This window comes from Rhinoderma darwinii, assembly GCF_050947455.1.
Source record: "Rhinoderma darwinii isolate aRhiDar2 chromosome 5 unlocalized genomic scaffold, aRhiDar2.hap1 SUPER_5_unloc_17, whole genome shotgun sequence".
Classification (NCBI taxonomy): Eukaryota; Metazoa; Chordata; class Amphibia; order Anura; family Rhinodermatidae; genus Rhinoderma; species Rhinoderma darwinii.
Window position 1 is genome coordinate 23,932 of NW_027461773.1, and position 21,377 is coordinate 45,308.

At 47.9% G+C, this 21,377-nt stretch overlaps 14 non-coding genes across 14 annotated transcripts; all 14 read right to left on the bottom strand.

Moving 5' to 3' along the window:
- Positions 1–1,084: 1,084 nt before the first annotated feature.
- On the bottom strand, positions 1,085–1,275 carry LOC142686248 (U2 spliceosomal RNA). Its single transcript, XR_012855614.1, has one exon. It is a non-coding gene; the product is annotated as a U2 spliceosomal RNA (small nuclear RNA).
- Positions 1,276–2,546: 1,271 nt separating this feature from the next.
- On the bottom strand, positions 2,547–2,737 carry LOC142686260 (U2 spliceosomal RNA). Its single transcript, XR_012855625.1, has one exon. It is a non-coding gene; the product is annotated as a U2 spliceosomal RNA (small nuclear RNA).
- Positions 2,738–4,024: 1,287 nt separating this feature from the next.
- Positions 4,025–4,215, bottom strand: LOC142686273 (U2 spliceosomal RNA). Its single transcript, XR_012855636.1, has one exon. It is a non-coding gene; the product is annotated as a U2 spliceosomal RNA (small nuclear RNA).
- A 1,275-nt stretch (positions 4,216–5,490) lies between these two features.
- Positions 5,491–5,681, bottom strand: LOC142686285 (U2 spliceosomal RNA). The gene has a single exon (XR_012855647.1). It is a non-coding gene; the product is annotated as a U2 spliceosomal RNA (small nuclear RNA).
- Positions 5,682–6,965: 1,284 nt separating this feature from the next.
- On the bottom strand, positions 6,966–7,156 carry LOC142686298 (U2 spliceosomal RNA). The gene has a single exon (XR_012855659.1). It is a non-coding gene; the product is annotated as a U2 spliceosomal RNA (small nuclear RNA).
- Positions 7,157–8,452: 1,296 nt separating this feature from the next.
- LOC142686311 (U2 spliceosomal RNA) lies at positions 8,453–8,643 on the bottom strand. The gene has a single exon (XR_012855670.1). It is a non-coding gene; the product is annotated as a U2 spliceosomal RNA (small nuclear RNA).
- A 1,296-nt stretch (positions 8,644–9,939) lies between these two features.
- Positions 9,940–10,130, bottom strand: LOC142686324 (U2 spliceosomal RNA). The gene has a single exon (XR_012855681.1). It is a non-coding gene; the product is annotated as a U2 spliceosomal RNA (small nuclear RNA).
- Positions 10,131–11,426: 1,296 nt separating this feature from the next.
- On the bottom strand, positions 11,427–11,617 carry LOC142686336 (U2 spliceosomal RNA). Its single transcript, XR_012855692.1, has one exon. It is a non-coding gene; the product is annotated as a U2 spliceosomal RNA (small nuclear RNA).
- A 1,292-nt stretch (positions 11,618–12,909) lies between these two features.
- Positions 12,910–13,100, bottom strand: LOC142686348 (U2 spliceosomal RNA). Its single transcript, XR_012855703.1, has one exon. It is a non-coding gene; the product is annotated as a U2 spliceosomal RNA (small nuclear RNA).
- A 1,292-nt stretch (positions 13,101–14,392) lies between these two features.
- On the bottom strand, positions 14,393–14,583 carry LOC142686360 (U2 spliceosomal RNA). Its single transcript, XR_012855714.1, has one exon. It is a non-coding gene; the product is annotated as a U2 spliceosomal RNA (small nuclear RNA).
- A 1,288-nt stretch (positions 14,584–15,871) lies between these two features.
- Positions 15,872–16,062, bottom strand: LOC142686372 (U2 spliceosomal RNA). The gene has a single exon (XR_012855725.1). It is a non-coding gene; the product is annotated as a U2 spliceosomal RNA (small nuclear RNA).
- Positions 16,063–17,350: 1,288 nt separating this feature from the next.
- On the bottom strand, positions 17,351–17,541 carry LOC142686384 (U2 spliceosomal RNA). Its single transcript, XR_012855736.1, has one exon. It is a non-coding gene; the product is annotated as a U2 spliceosomal RNA (small nuclear RNA).
- Positions 17,542–18,795: 1,254 nt separating this feature from the next.
- On the bottom strand, positions 18,796–18,990 carry LOC142686457 (U2 spliceosomal RNA). The gene has a single exon (XR_012855802.1). It is a non-coding gene; the product is annotated as a U2 spliceosomal RNA (small nuclear RNA).
- A 1,304-nt stretch (positions 18,991–20,294) lies between these two features.
- LOC142686396 (U2 spliceosomal RNA) lies at positions 20,295–20,485 on the bottom strand. Its single transcript, XR_012855747.1, has one exon. It is a non-coding gene; the product is annotated as a U2 spliceosomal RNA (small nuclear RNA).
- Positions 20,486–21,377: the final 892 nt, after the last annotated feature.

The window sequence follows — 21,377 nt, forward strand, 5'->3', positions numbered from 1 at the left end:
GAATCTACATAAAAACGCCTTCCTGGCAACGCCCAAATGCCCTGCTGCCATGCAGATAAACACTGGCAGCGGCAGCAAGTGCATGCCCACAGCCACCCCTTGTTCCTTCACACCTTGTATCAGCTGTAATCCAGTCCAGTCCAGTGCTGCCTGCTGAGCAGCACTGACCAACACTGCCTGGGCCCAGGCTTTTATCTCTGAGGCCCCATTATGATGTCAGAAAGCTGGCTCTGGAATCCTGAGGGCTCCACTATGACACGTGCAAAGTTCCGTCTGAACTTTATATAAGACGGTGAGGCTCAGTCAGTCACTCAGTGTTGCCTGAGAGGGCAACACTGCAACAGCCGGCCGCCAGGCTGTCTTTTTTTTGCACAGCTAGTTGCCTCCAGGAGGCCACAAGAGGGAGACAAGGGACTGCAAAATGGAAAATAGGCATCCACCAACTTTACAGACAACTTCTCCTTGCTCCTACAACCTCCATCCTTGCACAGTTTGTTATTCTTCTAGGTAAGATAGTAACAAATCCAAATTGCTGCTCTCTTTGTAGGCAAGCAAGGCTTTGTTGCAACTGCAATTCTTACTTCTTCTTGAAATGTAGGGACGACAGTACATTCCATCACATCCATCTAGTGTACACAGGTAGGTCCATTGTGGCGGGCAGGCGAGCGGGCGGGCTGCTTTATTGGCTGTTTGCTGTTCCCCTACTCCACTCCACTATTTGACTGTTGTGCTGCATCAATCAATCAATCAATCAATCAATCAATCAATCAATCAATCAATCAATCAGTGGCTGGCTCAGGTGCAGCTCTTTAACTTACCTAAAAGGGAGGGCGGAGAGAAGACAAGGAAGGTGAATGAGGTGTTCCAATGTGAAATGCCGGAAACACAGAAACACAGACGACACACAACAAGAGGTGGCAATCTATTCATTAATTGCATTTAATCAATGAGCTCATTATCACTCATGCATTGTCCAACAGGTGTTGAAATAATGGGATTAAAAGGGGAGATCCCTTCAGAAAGACAGAAACAATAGCAAAGACAAAAAACACTTTTGGAATCTGCTTTTAGTCAACACATAAGGAAAGGGTGCACCGGTCCTGGAAATACTGCAATACCAGGTCAATGCGTGGAGTGGACAGAGCAAGCTCTATTTCCATCTCCCTGTTCTAAAAATCCATTTAATATATGGTCCCCAGATAGGGGACGTATCAGATATTAAACTGATAAGAACAGATACTACACTTGATCTTAGCCAAAAGGCCGAGAAGCGATAACCCGAACGGGCCGCGCGTTGCCCGAGCCTGCCCGATACTGCTGTTCAGCCCTTGCAGCGATTCAGCCTACTTCTAGGCAATTCCATGGGGCCCTGCAGGCTCACACACTCACAGCTACACGGGAGGTGAATAAAGGCCGGAGAGGAAGCCAGACAGGATTTGCTTCTTTTGCTTGCACCACAATGCAGTGCTGAAAGAGGAGGAATCTACATAAAAACGCCTTCCTGGCAACGCCCAAATGCCCTGCTGCCATGCAGATAAACACTGGCAGCGGCAGCAAGTGCATGCCCACAGCCACCCCTTGTTCCTTCACACCTTGTATCAGCTGTAATCCAGTCCAGTCCAGTGCTGCCTGCTGAGCAGCACTGACCAACACTGCCTGGGCCCAGGCTTTTATCTCTGAGGCCCCATTATGATGTCAGAAAGCTGGCTCTGGAATCCTGAGGGCTCCACTATGACACGTGCAAAGTTCCGTCTGAACTTTATATAAGACGGTGAGGCTCAGTCAGTCACTCAGTGTTGCCTGAGAGGGCAACACTGCAACAGCCGGCCGCCAGGCTGTCTTTTTTTTGCACAGCTAGTAGCCTCCAGGAGGCCACAAGAGGGAGACAAGGGACTGCAAAATGGAAAATAGGCATCCACCAACTTTACAGACAACTTCTCCTTGCTCCTACAACCTCCATCCTTGCACAGTTTGTTATTCTTCTAGGTAACATAGTAACAAATCCAAATTGCTGCTCTCTTTGTAGGCAAGCAAGGCTTTGTTGCAACTGCAATTCTTACTTCTTCTTGAAATGTAGGGACGACAGTACATTCCATCACATCCATCTAGTGTACACAGGTAGGTCCATTGTGGCGGGCAGGCGAGCGGGCGGGCTGCTTTATTGGCTGTTTGCTGTTCCCCTACTCCACTATTTGACTGTTGTGCTGCATCAATCAATCAATCAATCAATCAATCAATCAATCAATCAGTGGCTGGCTCAGGTGCAGCTCTTTAACTTACCTAAAAGGGAGGGCGGAGAGAAGACAAGGAAGGTGAATGAGGTGTTCCAATGTGAAATGCCGGAAACACAGAAACACAGACGACACACAACAAGAGGTGGCAATCTATTCATTAATTGCATTTAATCAATGAGCTCATTATCACTCATGCATTGTCCAACAGGTGTTGAAATAATGGGATTAAAAGGGGAGATCCCTTCAGAAAGACAGAAACAATAGCAAAGACAAAAAACACTTTTGGAATCTGCTTTTAGTCAACACATAAGGAAAGGGTGCACCGGTCCTGGAAATACTGCAATACCAGGTCAATGCGTGGAGTGGACAGAGCAAGCTCTATTTCCATCTCCCTGTTCTAAAAATCCATTTAATATATGGTCCCCAGATAGGGGACGTATCAGATATTAAACTGATAAGAACAGATACTACACTTGATCTTAGCCAAAAGGCCGAGAAGCGATAACCCGAACGGGCCGCGCGTTGCCCGAGCCTGCCCGATACTGCTGTTCAGCCCTTGCAGCGATTCAGCCTACTTCTAGGCAATTCCATGGGGCCCTGCAGGCTCACACACTCACAGCTACACGGGAGGTGAATAAAGGCCGGAGAGGAAGCCAGACAGGATTTGCTTCTTTTGCTTGCACCACAATGCAGTGCTGAAAGAGGAGGAATCTACATAAAAACGCCTTCCTGGCAACGCCCAAATGCCCTGCTGCCATGCAGATAAACACTGGCAGCGGCAGCAAGTGCATGCCCACAGCCACCCCTTGTTCCTTCACACCTTGTATCAGCTGTAATCCAGTCCAGTCCAGTGCTGCCTGCTGAGCAGCACTGACCAACACTGCCTGGGCCCAGGCTTTTATCTCTGAGGCCCCATTATGATGTCAGAAAGCTGGCTCTGGAATCCTGAGGGCTCCACTATGACACGTGCAAAGTTCCGTCTGAACTTTATATAAGACGGTGAGGCTCAGTCAGTCACTCAGTGTTGCCTGAGAGGGCAACACTGCAACAGCCGGCCGCCAGGCTGTCTTTTTTTTGCACAGCTAGTTGCCTCCAGGAGGCCACAAGAGGGAGACAAGGGACTGCAAAATGGAAAATAGGCATCCACCAACTTTACAGACAACTTCTCCTTGCTCCTACAACCTCCATCCTTGCACAGTTTGTTATTCTTCTAGGTAACATAGTAACAAATCCAAATTGCTGCTCTCTTTGTAGGCAAGCAAGGCTTTGTTGCAACTGCAATTCTTACTTCTTCTTGAAATGTAGGGACGACAGTACATTCCATCACATCCATCTAGTGTACACAGGTAGGTCCATTGTGGCGGGCAGGCGAGTGGGCGGGCTGCTTTATTGGCTGTTTGCTGTTCCCCTACTCCACTCCACTATTTGACTGTTGTGCTGCATCAATCAATCAATCAATCAATCAATCAATCAATCAATCAATCAATCAATCAATCAGTGGCTGGCTCAGGTGCAGCTCTTTAACTTACCTAAAAGGGAGGGCGGAGAGAAGACACAATGTCTTCTCTCCGCCCTGTGAAATGCCGGAAACACAGAAACACAGACGACACACAACAAGAGGTGGCAATCTATTCATTAATTGCATTTAATCAATGAGCTCATTATCACTCATGCATTGTCCAACAGGTGTTGAAATAATGGGATTAAAAGGGGAGATCCCTTCAGAAAGACAGAAACAATAGCAAAGACAAAAAACACTTTTGGAATCTGCTTTTAGTCAACACATAAGGAAAGGGTGCACCGGTCCTGGAAATACTGCAATACCAGGTCAATGCGTGGAGTGGACAGAGCAAGCTCTATTTCCATCTCCCTGTTCTAAAAATCCATTTAATATATGGTCCCCAGATAGGGGACGTATCAGATATTAAACTGATAAGAACAGATACTACACTTGATCTTAGCCAAAAGGCCGAGAAGCGATAACCCGAACGGGCCGCGCGTTGCCCGAGCCTGCCCGATACTGCTGTTCAGCCCTTGCAGCGATTCAGCCTACTTCTAGGCAATTCCATGGGGCCCTGCAGGCTCACACACTCACAGCTACACGGGAGGTGAATAAAGGCCGGAGAGGAAGCCAGACAGGATTTGCTTCTTTTGCTTGCACCACAATGCAGTGCTGAAAGAGGAGGAATCTACATAAAAACGCCTTCCTGGCAACGCCCAAATGCCCTGCTGCCATGCAGATAAACACTGGCAGCGGCAGCAAGTGCATGCCCACAGCCACCCCTTGTTCCTTCACACCTTGTATCAGCTGTAATCCAGTCCAGTCCAGTGCTGCCTGCTGAGCAGCACTGACCAACACTGCCTGGGCCCAGGCTTTTATCTCTGAGGCCCCATTATGATGTCAGAAAGCTGGCTCTGGAATCCTGAGGGCTCCACTATGACACGTGCAAAGTTCCGTCTGAACTTTATATAAGACGGTGAGGCTCAGTCAGTCACTCAGTGTTGCCTGAGAGGGCAACACTGCAACAGCCGGCCGCCAGGCTGTCTTTTTTTTGCACAGCTAGTTGCCTCCAGGAGGCCACAAGAGGGAGACAAGGGACTGCAAAATGGAAAATAGGCATCCACCAACTTTACAGACAACTTCTCCTTGCTCCTACAACCTCCATCCTTGCACAGTTTGTTATTCTTCTAGGTAACATAGTAACAAATCCAAATTGCTGCTCTCTTTGTAGGCAAGCAAGGCTTTGTTGCAACTGCAATTCTTACTTCTTCTTGAAATGTAGGGACGACAGTACATTCCATCACATCCATCTAGTGTACACAGGTAGGTCCATTGTGGCGGGCAGGCGAGTGGGCGGGCTGCTTTATTGGCTGTTTGCTGTTCCCCTACTCCACTCCACTATTTGACTGTTGTGCTGCATCAATCAATCAATCAATCAATCAATCAATCAATCAATCAATCAGTGGCTGGCTCAGGTGCAGCTCTTTAACTTACCTAAAAGGGAGGGCGGAGAGAAGACACAATGTCTTCTCTCCGCCCTGTGAAATGCCGGAAACACAGAAACACAGACGACACACAACAAGAGGTGGCAATCTATTCATTAATTGCATTTAATCAATGAGCTCATTATCACTCATGCATTGTCCAACAGGTGTTGAAATAATGGGATTAAAAGGGGAGATCCCTTCAGAAAGACAGAAACAATAGCAAAGACAAAAAACACTTTTGGAATCTGCTTTTAGTCAACACATAAGGAAAGGGTGCACCGGTCCTGGAAATACTGCAATACCAGGTCAATGCGTGGAGTGGACAGAGCAAGCTCTATTTCCATCTCCCTGTTCTAAAAATCCATTTAATATATGGTCCCCAGATAGGGGACGTATCAGATATTAAACTGATAAGAACAGATACTACACTTGATCTTAGCCAAAAGGCCGAGAAGCGATAACCCGAACGGGCCGCGCGTTGCCCGAGCCTGCCCGATACTGCTGTTCAGCCCTTGCAGCGATTCAGCCTACTTCTAGGCAATTCCATGGGGCCCTGCAGGCTCACACACTCACAGCTACACGGGAGGTGAATAAAGGCCGGAGAGGAAGCCAGACAGGATTTGCTTCTTTTGCTTGCACCACAATGCAGTGCTGAAAGAGGAGGAATCTACATAAAAACGCCTTCCTGGCAACGCCCAAATGCCCTGCTGCCATGCAGATAAACACTGGCAGCGGCAGCAAGTGCATGCCCACAGCCACCCCTTGTTCCTTCACACCTTGTATCAGCTGTAATCCAGTCCAGTCCAGTGCTGCCTGCTGAGCAGCACTGACCAACACTGCCTGGGCCCAGGCTTTTATCTCTGAGGCCCCATTATGATGTCAGAAAGCTGGCTCTGGAATCCTGAGGGCTCCACTATGACACGTGCAAAGTTCCGTCTGAACTTTATATAAGACGGTGAGGCTCAGTCAGTCACTCAGTGTTGCCTGAGAGGGCAACACTGCAACAGCCGGCCGCCAGGCTGTCTTTTTTTTGCACAGCTAGTTGCCTCCAGGAGGCCACAAGAGGGAGACAAGGGACTGCAAAATGGAAAATAGGCATCCACCAACTTTACAGACAACTTCTCCTTGCTCCTACAACCTCCATCCTTGCACAGTTTGTTATTCTTCTAGGTAACATAGTAACAAATCCAAATTGCTTCTCTCTTTGTAGGCAAGCAAGGCTTTGTTGCAACTGCAATTCTTACTTCTTCTTGAAATGTAGGGACGACAGTACATTCCATCACATCCATCTAGTGTACACAGGTAGGTCCATTGTGGCGGGCAGGCGAGCGGGCGGGCTGCTTTATTGGCTGTTTGCTGTTCCCCTACTCCACTCCACTATTTGACTGTTGTGCTGCATCAATCAATCAATCAATCAATCAATCAATCAATCAATCAATCAATCAGTGGCTGGCTCAGGTGCAGCTCTTTAACTTACCTAAAAGGGAGGGCGGAGAGAAGACAAGGAAGGTGAATGAGGTGTTCCAATGTGAAATGCCGGAAACACAGAAACACAGACGACACACAACAAGAGGTGGCAATCTATTCATTAATTGCATTTAATCAATGAGCTCATTATCACTCATGCATTGTCCAACAGGTGTTGAAATAATGGGATTAAAAGGGGAGATCCCTTCAGAAAGACAGAAACAATAGCAAAGACAAAAAACACTTTTGGAATCTGCTTTTAGTCAACACATAAGGAAAGGGTGCACCGGTCCTGGAAATACTGCAATACCAGGTCAATGCGTGGAGTGGACAGAGCAAGCTCTATTTCCATCTCCCTGTTCTAAAAATCCATTTAATATATGGTCCCCAGATAGGGGACGTATCAGATATTAAACTGATAAGAACAGATACTACACTTGATCTTAGCCAAAAGGCCGAGAAGCGATAACCCGAACGGGCCGCGCGTTGCCCGAGCCTGCCCGATACTGCTGTTCAGCCCTTGCAGCGATTCAGCCTACTTCTAGGCAATTCCATGGGGCCCTGCAGGCTCACACACTCACAGCTACACGGGAGGTGAATAAAGGCCGGAGAGGAAGCCAGACAGGATTTGCTTCTTTTGCTTGCACCACAATGCAGTGCTGAAAGAGGAGGAATCTACATAAAAACGCCTTCCTGGCAACGCCCAAATGCCCTGCTGCCATGCAGATAAACACTGGCAGCGGCAGCAAGTGCATGCCCACAGCCACCCCTTGTTCCTTCACACCTTGTATCAGCTGTAATCCAGTCCAGTCCAGTGCTGCCTGCTGAGCAGCACTGACCAACACTGCCTGGGCCCAGGCTTTTATCTCTGAGGCCCCATTATGATGTCAGAAAGCTGGCTCTGGAATCCTGAGGGCTCCACTATGACACGTGCAAAGTTCCGTCTGAACTTTATATAAGACGGTGAGGCTCAGTCAGTCACTCAGTGTTGCCTGAGAGGGCAACACTGCAACAGCCGGCCGCCAGGCTGTCTTTTTTTTGCACAGCTAGTTGCCTCCAGGAGGCCACAAGAGGGAGACAAGGGACTGCAAAATGGAAAATAGGCATCCACCAACTTTACAGACAACTTCTCCTTGCTCCTACAACCTCCATCCTTGCACAGTTTGTTATTCTTCTAGGTAACATAGTAACAAATCCAAATTGCTTCTCTCTTTGTAGGCAAGCAAGGCTTTGTTGCAACTGCAATTCTTACTTCTTCTTGAAATGTAGGGACGACAGTACATTCCATCACATCCATCTAGTGTACACAGGTAGGTCCATTGTGGCGGGCAGGCGAGCGGGCGGGCTGCTTTATTGGCTGTTTGCTGTTCCCCTACTCCACTCCACTATTTGACTGTTGTGCTGCATCAATCAATCAATCAATCAATCAATCAATCAATCAATCAATCAATCAATCAATCAATCAGTGGCTGGCTCAGGTGCAGCTCTTTAACTTACCTAAAAGGGAGGGCGGAGAGAAGACAAGGAAGGTGAATGAGGTGTTCCAATGTGAAATGCCGGAAACACAGAAACACAGACGACACACAACAAGAGGTGGCAATCTATTCATTAATTGCATTTAATCAATGAGCTCATTATCACTCATGCATTGTCCAACAGGTGTTGAAATAATGGGATTAAAAGGGGAGATCCCTTCAGAAAGACAGAAACAATAGCAAAGACAAAAAACACTTTTGGAATCTGCTTTTAGTCAACACATAAGGAAAGGGTGCACCGGTCCTGGAAATACTGCAATACCAGGTCAATGCGTGGAGTGGACAGAGCAAGCTCTATTTCCATCTCCCTGTTCTAAAAATCCATTTAATATATGGTCCCCAGATAGGGGACGTATCAGATATTAAACTGATAAGAACAGATACTACACTTGATCTTAGCCAAAAGGCCGAGAAGCGATAACCCGAACGGGCCGCGCGTTGCCCGAGCCTGCCCGATACTGCTGTTCAGCCCTTGCAGCGATTCAGCCTACTTCTAGGCAATTCCATGGGGCCCTGCAGGCTCACACACTCACAGCTACACGGGAGGTGAATAAAGGCCGGAGAGGAAGCCAGACAGGATTTGCTTCTTTTGCTTGCACCACAATGCAGTGCTGAAAGAGGAGGAATCTACATAAAAACGCCTTCCTGGCAACGCCCAAATGCCCTGCTGCCATGCAGATAAACACTGGCAGCGGCAGCAAGTGCATGCCCACAGCCACCCCTTGTTCCTTCACACCTTGTATCAGCTGTAATCCAGTCCAGTCCAGTGCTGCCTGCTGAGCAGCACTGACCAACACTGCCTGGGCCCAGGCTTTTATCTCTGAGGCCCCATTATGATGTCAGAAAGCTGGCTCTGGAATCCTGAGGGCTCCACTATGACACGTGCAAAGTTCCGTCTGAACTTTATATAAGACGGTGAGGCTCAGTCAGTCACTCAGTGTTGCCTGAGAGGGCAACACTGCAACAGCCGGCCGCCAGGCTGTCTTTTTTTTGCACAGCTAGTTGCCTCCAGGAGGCCACAAGAGGGAGACAAGGGACTGCAAAATGGAAAATAGGCATCCACCAACTTTACAGACAACTTCTCCTTGCTCCTACAACCTCCATCCTTGCACAGTTTGTTATTCTTCTAGGTAACATAGTAACAAATCCAAATTGCTTCTCTCTTTGTAGGCAAGCAAGGCTTTGTTGCAACTGCAATTCTTACTTCTTCTTGAAATGTAGGGACGACAGTACATTCCATCACATCCATCTAGTGTACACAGGTAGGTCCATTGTGGCGGGCAGGCGAGCGGGCGGGCTGCTTTATTGGCTGTTTGCTGTTCCCCTACTCCACTCCACTATTTGACTGTTGTGCTGCATCAATCAATCAATCAATCAATCAATCAATCAATCAATCAATCAATCAATCAATCAATCAGTGGCTGGCTCAGGTGCAGCTCTTTAACTTACCTAAAAGGGAGGGCGGAGAGAAGACAAGGAAGGTGAATGAGGTGTTCCAATGTGAAATGCCGGAAACACAGAAACACAGACGACACACAACAAGAGGTGGCAATCTATTCATTAATTGCATTTAATCAATGAGCTCATTATCACTCATGCATTGTCCAACAGGTGTTGAAATAATGGGATTAAAAGGGGAGATCCCTTCAGAAAGACAGAAACAATAGCAAAGACAAAAAACACTTTTGGAATCTGCTTTTAGTCAACACATAAGGAAAGGGTGCACCGGTCCTGGAAATACTGCAATACCAGGTCAATGCGTGGAGTGGACAGAGCAAGCTCTATTTCCATCTCCCTGTTCTAAAAATCCATTTAATATATGGTCCCCAGATAGGGGACGTATCAGATATTAAACTGATAAGAACAGATACTACACTTGATCTTAGCCAAAAGGCCGAGAAGCGATAACCCGAACGGGCCGCGCGTTGCCCGAGCCTGCCCGATACTGCTGTTCAGCCCTTGCAGCGATTCAGCCTACTTCTAGGCAATTCCATGGGGCCCTGCAGGCTCACACACTCACAGCTACACGGGAGGTGAATAAAGGCCGGAGAGGAAGCCAGACAGGATTTGCTTCTTTTGCTTGCACCACAATGCAGTGCTGAAAGAGGAGGAATCTACATAAAAACGCCTTCCTGGCAACGCCCAAATGCCCTGCTGCCATGCAGATAAACACTGGCAGCGGCAGCAAGTGCATGCCCACAGCCACCCCTTGTTCCTTCACACCTTGTATCAGCTGTAATCCAGTCCAGTCCAGTGCTGCCTGCTGAGCAGCACTGACCAACACTGCCTGGGCCCAGGCTTTTATCTCTGAGGCCCCATTATGATGTCAGAAAGCTGGCTCTGGAATCCTGAGGGCTCCACTATGACACGTGCAAAGTTCCGTCTGAACTTTATATAAGACGGTGAGGCTCAGTCAGTCACTCAGTGTTGCCTGAGAGGGCAACACTGCAACAGCCGGCCGCCAGGCTGTCTTTTTTTTGCACAGCTAGTTGCCTCCAGGAGGCCACAAGAGGGAGACAAGGGACTGCAAAATGGAAAATAGGCATCCACCAACTTTACAGACAACTTCTCCTTGCTCCTACAACCTCCATCCTTGCACAGTTTGTTATTCTTCTAGGTAACATAGTAACAAATCCAAATTGCTGCTCTCTTTGTAGGCAAGCAAGGCTTTGTTGCAACTGCAATTCTTACTTCTTCTTGAAATGTAGGGACGACAGTACATTCCATCACATCCATCTAGTGTACACAGGTAGGTCCATTGTGGCGGGCAGGCGAGCGGGCGGGCTGCTTTATTGGCTGTTTGCTGTTCCCCTACTCCACTCCACTATTTGACTGTTGTGCTGCATCAATCAATCAATCAATCAATCAATCAATCAATCAATCAATCAATCAATCAATCAATCAGTGGCTGGCTCAGGTGCAGCTCTTTAACTTACCTAAAAGGGAGGGCGGAGAGAAGACAAGGAAGGTGAATGAGGTGTTCCAATGTGAAATGCCGGAAACACAGAAACACAGACGACACACAACAAGAGGTGGCAATCTATTCATTAATTGCATTTAATCAATGAGCTCATTATCACTCATGCATTGTCCAACAGGTGTTGAAATAATGGGATTAAAAGGGGAGATCCCTTCAGAAAGACAGAAACAATAGCAAAGACAAAAAACACTTTTGGAATCTGCTTTTAGTCAACACATAAGGAAAGGGTGCACCGGTCCTGGAAATACTGCAATACCAGGTCAATGCGTGGAGTGGACAGAGCAAGCTCTATTTCCATCTCCCTGTTCTAAAAATCCATTTAATATATGGTCCCCAGATAGGGGACGTATCAGATATTAAACTGATAAGAACAGATACTACACTTGATCTTAGCCAAAAGGCCGAGAAGCGATAACCCGAACGGGCCGCGCGTTGCCCGAGCCTGCCCGATACTGCTGTTCAGCCCTTGCAGCGATTCAGCCTACTTCTAGGCAATTCCATGGGGCCCTGCAGGCTCACACACTCACAGCTACACGGGAGGTGAATAAAGGCCGGAGAGGAAGCCAGACAGGATTTGCTTCTTTTGCTTGCACCACAATGCAGTGCTGAAAGAGGAGGAATCTACATAAAAACGCCTTCCTGGCAACGCCCAAATGCCCTGCTGCCATGCAGATAAACACTGGCAGCGGCAGCAAGTGCATGCCCACAGCCACCCCTTGTTCCTTCACACCTTGTATCAGCTGTAATCCAGTCCAGTCCAGTGCTGCCTGCTGAGCAGCACTGACCAACACTGCCTGGGCCCAGGCTTTTATCTCTGAGGCCCCATTATGATGTCAGAAAGCTGGCTCTGGAATCCTGAGGGCTCCACTATGACACGTGCAAAGTTCCGTCTGAACTTTATATAAGACGGTGAGGCTCAGTCAGTCACTCAGTGTTGCCTGAGAGGGCAACACTGCAACAGCCGGCCGCCAGGCTGTCTTTTTTTTGCACAGCTAGTTGCCTCCAGGAGGCCACAAGAGGGAGACAAGGGACTGCAAAATGGAAAATAGGCATCCACCAACTTTACAGACAACTTCTCCTTGCTCCTACAACCTCCATCCTTGCACAGTTTGTTATTCTTCTAGGTAACATAGTAACAAATCCAAATTGCTGCTCTCTTTGTAGGCAAGCAAGGCTTTGTTGCAACTGCAATTCTTACTTCTTCTTGAAATGTAGGGACGACAGTACATTCCATCACATCCATCTAGTGTACACAGGTAGGTCCATTGTGGCGGGCAGGCGAGCGGGCGGGCTGCTTTATTGGCTGTTTGCTGTTCCCCTACTCCACTCCACTATTTGACTGTTGTGCTGCATCAATCAATCAATCAATCAATCAATCAATCAATCAATCAATCAATCAATCAATCAGTGGCTGGCTCAGGTGCAGCTCTTTAACTTACCTAAAAGGGAGGGCGGAGAGAAGACAAGGAAGGTGAATGAGGTGTTCCAATGTGAAATGCCGGAAACACAGAAACACAGACGACACACAACAAGAGGTGGCAATCTATTCATTAATTGCATTTAATCAATGAACTCATTATCACTCATGCATTGTCCAACAGGTGTTGAAATAATGGGATTAAAAGGGGAGATCCCTTCAGAAAGACAGAAACAATAGCAAAGACAAAAAACACTTTTGGAATCTGCTTTTAGTCAACACATAAGGAAAGGGTGCACCGGTCCTGGAAATACTGCAATACCAGGTCAATGCGTGGAGTGGACAGAGCAAGCTCTATTTCCATCTCCCTGTTCTAAAAATCCATTTAATATATGGTCCCCAGATAGGGGACGTATCAGATATTAAACTGATAAGAACAGATACTACACTTGATCTTAGCCAAAAGGCCGAGAAGCGATAACCCGAACGGGCCGCGCGTTGCCCGAGCCTGCCCGATACTGCTGTTCAGCCCTTGCAGCGATTCAGCCTACTTCTAGGCAATTCCATGGGGCCCTGCAGGCTCACACACTCACAGCTACACGGGAGGTGAATAAAGGCCGGAGAGGAAGCCAGACAGGATTTGCTTCTTTTGCTTGCACCACAATGCAGTGCTGAAAGAGGAGGAATCTACATAAAAACGCCTTCCTGGCAACGCCTAAATGCCCTGCTGCCATGCAGATAAACACTGGCAGCGGCAGCAAGTGCATGCCCACAGCCACCCCTTGTTCCTTCACACCTTGTATCAGCTGTAATCCAGTCCAGTCCAGTGCTGCCTGCTGAGCAGCACTGACCAACACTGCCTGGGCCCAGGCTTTTATCTCTGAGGCCCCATTATGATGTCAGAAAGCTGGCTCTGGAATCCTGAGGGCTCCACTATGACACGTGCAAAGTTCCGTCTGAACTTTATATAAGACGGTGAGGCTCAGTCAGTCACTCAGTGTTGCCTGAGAGGGCAACACTGCAACAGCCGGCCGCCAGGCTGTCTTTTTTTTGCACAGCTAGTTGCCTCCAGGAGGCCACAAGAGGGAGACAAGGGACTGCAAAATGGAAAATAGGCATCCACCAACTTTACAGACAACTTCTCCTTGCTCCTACAACCTCCATCCTTGCACAGTTTGTTATTCTTCTAGGTAACATAGTAACAAATCCAAATTGCTGCTCTCTTTGTAGGCAAGCAAGGCTTTGTTGCAACTGCAATTCTTACTTCTTCTTGAAATGTAGGGACGACAGTACATTCCATCACATCCATCTAGTGTACACAGGTAGGTCCATTGTGGCGGGCAGGCGAGCGGGCGGGCTGCTTTATTGGCTGTTTGCTGTTCCCCTACTCCACTCCACTATTTGACTGTTGTGCTGCATCAATCAATCAATCAATCAATCAATCAATCAATCAATCAATCAATCAATCAATCAGTGGCTGGCTCAGGTGCAGCTCTTTAACTTACCTAAAAGGGAGGGCGGAGAGAAGACAAGGAAGGTGAATGAGGTGTTCCAATGTGAAATGCCGGAAACACAGAAACACAGACGACACACAACAAGAGGTGGCAATCTATTCATTAATTGCATTTAATCAATGAGCTCATTATCACTCATGCATTGTCCAACAGGTGTTGAAATAATGGGATTAAAAGGGGAGATCCCTTCAGAAAGACAGAAACAATAGCAAAGACAAAAAACACTTTTGGAATCTGCTTTTAGTCAACACATAAGGAAAGGGTGCACCGGTCCTGGAAATACTGCAATACCAGGTCAATGCGTGGAGTGGACAGAGCAAGCTCTATTTCCATCTCCCTGTTCTAAAAATCCATTTAATATATGGTCCCCAGATAGGGGACGTATCAGATATTAAACTGATAAGAACAGATACTACACTTGATCTTAGCCAAAAGGCCGAGAAGCGATAACCCGAACGGGCCGCGCGTTGCCCGAGCCTGCCCGATACTGCTGTTCAGCCCTTGCAGCGATTCAGCCTACTTCTAGGCAATTCCATGGGGCCCTGCAGGCTCACACACTCACAGCTACACGGGAGGTGAATAAAGGCCGGAGAGGAAGCCAGACAGGATTTGCTTCTTTTGCTTGCACCACAATGCAGTGCTGAAAGAGGAGGAATCTACATAAAAACGCCTTCCTGGCAACGCCCAAATGCCCTGCTGCCATGCAGATAAACACTGGCAGCGGCAGCAAGTGCATGCCCACAGCCACCCCTTGTTCCTTCACACCTTGTATCAGCTGTAATCCAGTCCAGTCCAGTGCTGCCTGCTGAGCAGCACTGACCAACACTGCCTGGGCCCAGGCTTTTATCTCTGAGGCCCCATTATGATGTCAGAAAGCTGGCTCTGGAATCCTGAGGGCTCCACTATGACACGTGCAAAGTTCCGTCTGAACTTTATATAAGACGGTGAGGCTCAGTCAGTCACTCAGTGTTGCCTGAGAGGGCAACACTGCAACAGCCGGCCGCCAGGCTGTCTTTTTTTTGCACAGCTAGTTGCCTCCAGGAGGCCACAAGAGGGAGACAAGGGACTGCAAAATGGAAAATAGGCATCCACCAACTTTACAGACAACTTCTCCTTGCTCCTACAACCTCCATCCTTGCACAGTTTGTTATTCTTCTAGGTAACATAGTAACAAATCCAAATTGCTGCTCTCTTTGTAGGCAAGCAAGGCTTTGTTGCAACTGCAATTCTTACTTCTTCTTGAAATGTAGGGACGACAGTACATTCCATCACATCCATCTAGTGTACACAGGTAGGTCCATTGTGGCGGGCAGGCGAGCGGGCGGGCTGCTTTATTGGCTGTTTGCTGTTCCCCTACTCCACTCCACTATTTGACTGTTGTGCTGCATCAATCAATCAATCAATCAATCAATCAATCAATCAATCAATCAATCAATCAGTGGCTGGCTCAGGTGCAGCTCTTTAACTTACCTAAAAGGGAGGGCGGAGAGAAGACAAGGAAGGTGAATGAGGTGTTCCAATGTGAAATGCCGGAAACACAGAAACACAGACGACACACAACAAGAGGTGGCAATCTATTCATTAATTGCATTTAATCAATGAGCTCATTATCACTCATGCATTGTCCAACAGGTGTTGAAATAATGGGATTAAAAGGGGAGATCCCTTCAGAAAGACAGAAACAATAGCAAAGACAAAAAACACTTTTGGAATCTGCTTTTAGTCAACACATAAGGAAAGGGTGCACCGGTCCTGGAAATACTGCAATACCAGGTCAATGCGTGGAGTGGACAGAGCAAGCTCTATTTCCATCTCCCTGTTCTAAAAATCCATTTAATATATGGTCCCCAGATAGGGGACGTATCAGATATTAAACTGATAAGAACAGATACTACACTTGATCTTAGCCAAAAGGCCGAGAAGCGATAACCCGAACGGGCCGCGCGTTGCCCGAGCCTGCCCGATACTGCTGTTCAGCCCTTGCAGCGATTCAGCCTACTTCTAGGCAATTCCATGGGGCCCTGCAGGCTCACACACTCACAGCTACACGGGAGGTGAATAAAGGCCGGAGAGGAAGCCAGACAGGATTTGCTTCTTTTGCTTGCACCACAATGCAGTGCTGAAAGAGGAGGAATCTACATAAAAACGCCTTCCTGGCAACGCCCAAATGCCCTGCTGCCATGCAGATAAACACTGGCAGCGGCAGCAAGTGCATGCCCACAGCCACCCCTTGTTCCTTCACACCTTGTATCAGCTGTAATCCAGTCCAGTCCAGTGCTGCCTGCTGAGCAGCACTGACCAACACTGCCTGGGCCCAGGCTTTTATCTCTGAGGCCCCATTATGATGTCAGAAAGCTGGCTCTGGAATCCTGAGGGCTCCACTATGACACGTGCAAAGTTCCGTCTGAACTTTATATAAGACGGTGAGGCTCAGTCAGTCACTCAGTGTTGCCTGAGAGGGCAACACTGCAACAGCCGGCCGCCAGGCTGTCTTTTTTTTGCACAGCTAGTTGCCTCCAGGAGGCCACAAGAGGGAGACAAGGGACTGCAAAATGGAAAATAGGCATCCACCAACTTTACAGACAACTTCTCCTTGCTCCTACAACCTCCATCCTTGCACAGTTTGTTATTCTTCTAGGTAACATAGTAACAAATCCAAATTGCTGCTCTCTTTGTAGGCAAGCAAGGCTTTGTTGCAACTGCAATTCTTACTTCTTCTTGAAATGTAGGGACGACAGTACATTCCATCACATCCATCTAGTGTACACAGGTAGGTCCATTGTGGCGGGCAGGCGAGCGGGCGGGCTGCTTTATTGGCTGTTTGCTGTTCCCCTACTCCACTCCACTATTTGACTGTTGTGCTGCATCAATCAATCAATCAATCAATCAATCAATCAATCAATCAATCAATCAATCAGTGGCTGGCTCAGGTGCAGCTCTTTAACTTACCTAAAAGGGAGGGCGGAGAGAAGACAAGGAAGGTGAATGAGGTGTTCCAATGTGAAATGCCGGAAACACAGAAACACAGACGACACACAACAAGAGGTGGCAATCTATTCATTAATTGCATTTAATCAATGAGCTCATTATCACTCATGCATTGTCCAACAGGTGTTGAAATAATGGGATTAAAAGGGGAGATCCCTTCAGAAAGACAGAAACAATAGCAAAGACAAAAAACACTTTTGGAATCTGCTTTTAGTCAACACATAAGGAAAGGGTGCACCGGTCCTGGAAATACTGCAATACCAGGTCAATGCGTGGAGTGGACAGAGCAAGCTCTATTTCCATCTCCCTGTTCTAAAAATCCATTTAATATATGGTCCCCAGATAGGGGACGTATCAGATATTAAACTGATAAGAACAGATACTACACTTGATCTTAGCCAAAAGGCCGAGAAGCGATAACCCGAACGGGCCGCGCGTTGCCCGAGCCTGCCCGATACTGCTCTTCAGCCCTTGCAGCGATTCAGCCTACTTCTAGGCAATTCCATGGGGCCCTGCAGGCTCACACACTCACAGCTACACGGGAGGTGAATAAAGGCCGGAGAGGAAGCCAGACATGATTTGCTTCTTTTGCTTGCACCACAATGCAGTGCTGAAAGAGGAGGAATCTACATAAAAACGCCTTCCTGGCAACGCCCAAATGCCCTGCTGCCATGCAGATAAACACTGGCAGCGGCAGCAAGTGCATGCCCACAGCCACCCCTTGTTCCTTCACACCTTGTATCAGCTGTAATCCAGTCCAGTCCAGTGCTGCCTGCTGAGCAGCACTGACCAACACTGCCTGGGCCCAGGCTTTTATCTCTGAGGCCCCATTATGATGTCAGAAAGCTGGCTCTGGAATCCTGAGGGCTCCACTATGACACGTGCAAAGTTCCGTCTGAACTTTATATAAGACGGTGAGGCTCAGTCAGTCACTCAGTGTTGCCTGAGAGGGCAACACTGCAACAGCCGGCCGCCAGGCTGTCTTTTTTTTGCACAGCTAGTTGCCTCCAGGAGGCCACAAGAGGGAGACAAGGGACTGCAAAATGGAAAATATGCATCCACCAACTTTACAGACAACTTCTCCTTGCTCCTACAACCTCCATCCTTGCACAGTTTGTTATTCTTCTAGGTAACATAGTAACAAATCCAAATTGCTGCTCTCTTTGTAGGCAAGCAAGGCTTTGTTGCAACTGCAATTCTTACTTCTTCTTGAAATGTAGGGACGACAGTACATTCCATCACATCCATCTAGTGTACACAGGTAGGTCCATTGTGGCGGGCAGGCGAGCGGGCGGGCTGCTTTATTGGCTGTTTGCTGTTCCCCTACTCCACTCCACTATTTGACTGTTGTGCTGCATCAATCAATCAATCAATCAATCAATCAATCAATCAATCAATCAATCAATCAATCAATCAGTGGCTGGCTCAGGTGCAGCTCTTTAACTTACCTAAAAGGGAGGGCGGAGAGAAGACAAGGAAGGTGAATGAGGTGTTCCAATGTGAAATGCCGGAAACACAGAAACACAGACGACACACAACAAGAGGTGGCAATCTATTCAGTCCAACAGGTGTTGAAATAATGGGATTAAAAGGGGAGATCCCTTCAGAAAGACAGAAACAATAGCAAAGACAAAAAACACTTTTGGAATCTGCTTTTAGTCAACACATAAGGAAAGGGTGCACCGGTCCTGGAAATACTGCAATACCAGGTCAATGCGTGGAGTGGACAGAGCAAGCTCTATTTCCATCTCCCTGTTCTAAAAATCCATTTAATATATGGTCCCCAGATAGGGGACGTATCAGATATTAAACTGATAAGAACAGATACTACACTTGATCTTAGCCAGCCAAAAGGCCGAGAAGCGATAACCCGAACGGGCCGCGCGTTGCCCGAGCCTGCCCGATACTGCTGTTCAGCCCTTGCAGCGATTCAGCCTACTTCTAGGCAATTCCATGGGGCCCTGCAGGCTCACACACTCACAGCTACACGGGAGGTGAATAAAGGCCGGAGAGGAAGCCAGACAGGATTTGCTTCTTTTGCTTGCACCACAATGCAGTGCTGAAAGAGGAGGAATCTACATAAAAACGCCTTCCTGGCAACGCCCAAATGCCCTGCTGCCATGCAGATAAACACTGGCAGCGGCAGCAAGTGCATGCCCACAGCCACCCCTTGTTCCTTCACACCTTGTATCAGCTGTAATCCAGTCCAGTCCAGTGCTGCCTGCTGAGCAGCACTGACCAACACTGCCTGGGCCCAGGCTTTTATCTCTGAGGCCCCATTATGATGTCAGAAAGCTGGCTCTGGAATCCTGAGGGCTCCACTATGACACGTGCAAAGTTCCGTCTGAACTTTATATAAGACGGTGAGGCTCAGTCAGTCACTCAGTGTTGCCTGAGAGGGCAACACTGCAACAGCCGGCCGCCAGGCTGTCTTTTTTTTGCACAGCTAGTTGCCTCCAGGAGGCCACAAGAGGGAGACAAGGGACTGCAAAATGGAAAATAGGCATCCACCAACTTTACAGACAACTTCTCCTTGCTCCTACAACCTCCATCCTTGCACAGTTTGTTATTCTTCTAGGTAACATAGTAACAAATCCAAATTGCTGCTCTCTTTGTAGGCAAGCAAGGCTTTGTTGCAACTGCAATTCTTACTTCTTCTTGAAATGTAGGGACGACAGTACATTCCATCACATCCATCTAGTGTACACAGGTAGGTCCATTGTGGCGGGCAGGCGAGCGGGCGGGCTGCTTTATTGGCTGTTTGCTGTTCCCCTACTCCACTCCACTATTTGACTGTTGTGCTGCATCAATCAATCAATCAATCAATCAATCAATCAATCAATCAATCAATCAATCAATCAATCAATCAATCAGTGGCTGGCTCAGGTGCAGCTCTTTAACTTACCTAAAAGGGAGGGTGGAGAGAAGACAAGGAAGGTGAATGAGGTGTTCCAATGTGAAATGCCGGAAACACAGAAACACAGACGACACACAACAAGAGGTGGCAATCTATTCATTAATTGCATTTAATCAATGAGCTCATTATCACTCATGCATTGTCCAACAGGTGTTGAAATAATGGGATTAAAAGGGGAGATCCCTTCAGAAAGACAGAAACAATAGCAAAGACAAAAAACACTTTTGGAATCTGCTTTTAGTCAACACATAAGGAAAGGGTGCACCGGTCCTGGAAATACTGCAATACCAGGTCAATGCGTGGAGTGGACAGAGCAAGCTCTATTTCCATCTCCCTGTTCTAAAAATCCATTTAATATATGGTCCCCAGATAGGGGACGTATCAGATATTAAACTGATAAGAACAGATACTACACTTGATCTTAGCCAAAAGGCCGAGAAGCGATAACCCGAACGGGCCGCGCGTTGCCCGAGCCTGCCCGATACTGCTGTTCAGCCCTTGCAGCGATTCAGCCTACTTCTAGGCAATTCCATGGGGCCCTGCAGGCTCACACACTCACAGCTACACGGGAGGTGAATAAAGGCCGGAGAGGAAGCCAGACAGGATTTGCTTCTTTTGCTTGCACCACAATGCAGTGCTGAAAGAGGAGGAATCTACATAAAAACGCCTTCCTGGCAACGCCCAAATGCCCTGCTGCCATGCAGATAAACACTGGCAGCGGCAGCAAGTGCATGCCCACAGCCACCCCTTGTTCCTTCACACCTTGTATCAGCTGTAATCCAGTCCAGTCCAGTGCTGCCTGCTGAGCAGCACTGACCAACACTGCCTGGGCCCAGGCTTTTATCTCTGAGGCCCCATTATGATGTCAGAAAGCTGGCTCTGGAATCCTGAGGGCTCCACTATGACACGTGCAAAGTTCCGTCTGAACTTTATATAAGACGGTGAGGCTCAGTCAGTCACTCAGTGTTGCCTGAGAGGGCAACACTGCAACAGCCGGCCGCCAGGCTGTCTTTTTTTTGCACAGCTAGTTGCCTCCAGGAGGCCACAAGAGGGAGACAAGGGACTGCAAAATGGAAAATAGGCATCCACCAACTTTACAGACAACTTCTCCTTGCTCCTACAACCTCCATCCTTGCACAGTTTGTTATTCTTCTAGGTAACATAGTAACAAATCCAAATTGCTGCTCTCTTTGTAGGCAAGCAAGGCTTTGTTGCAACTGCAATTCTTACTTCTTCTTGAAATGTAGGGACGACAGTACATTCCATCACATCCATCTAGTGTACACAGGTAGGTCCATTGTGGCGGGCAGGCGAGCGGGCGGGCTGCTTTATTGGCT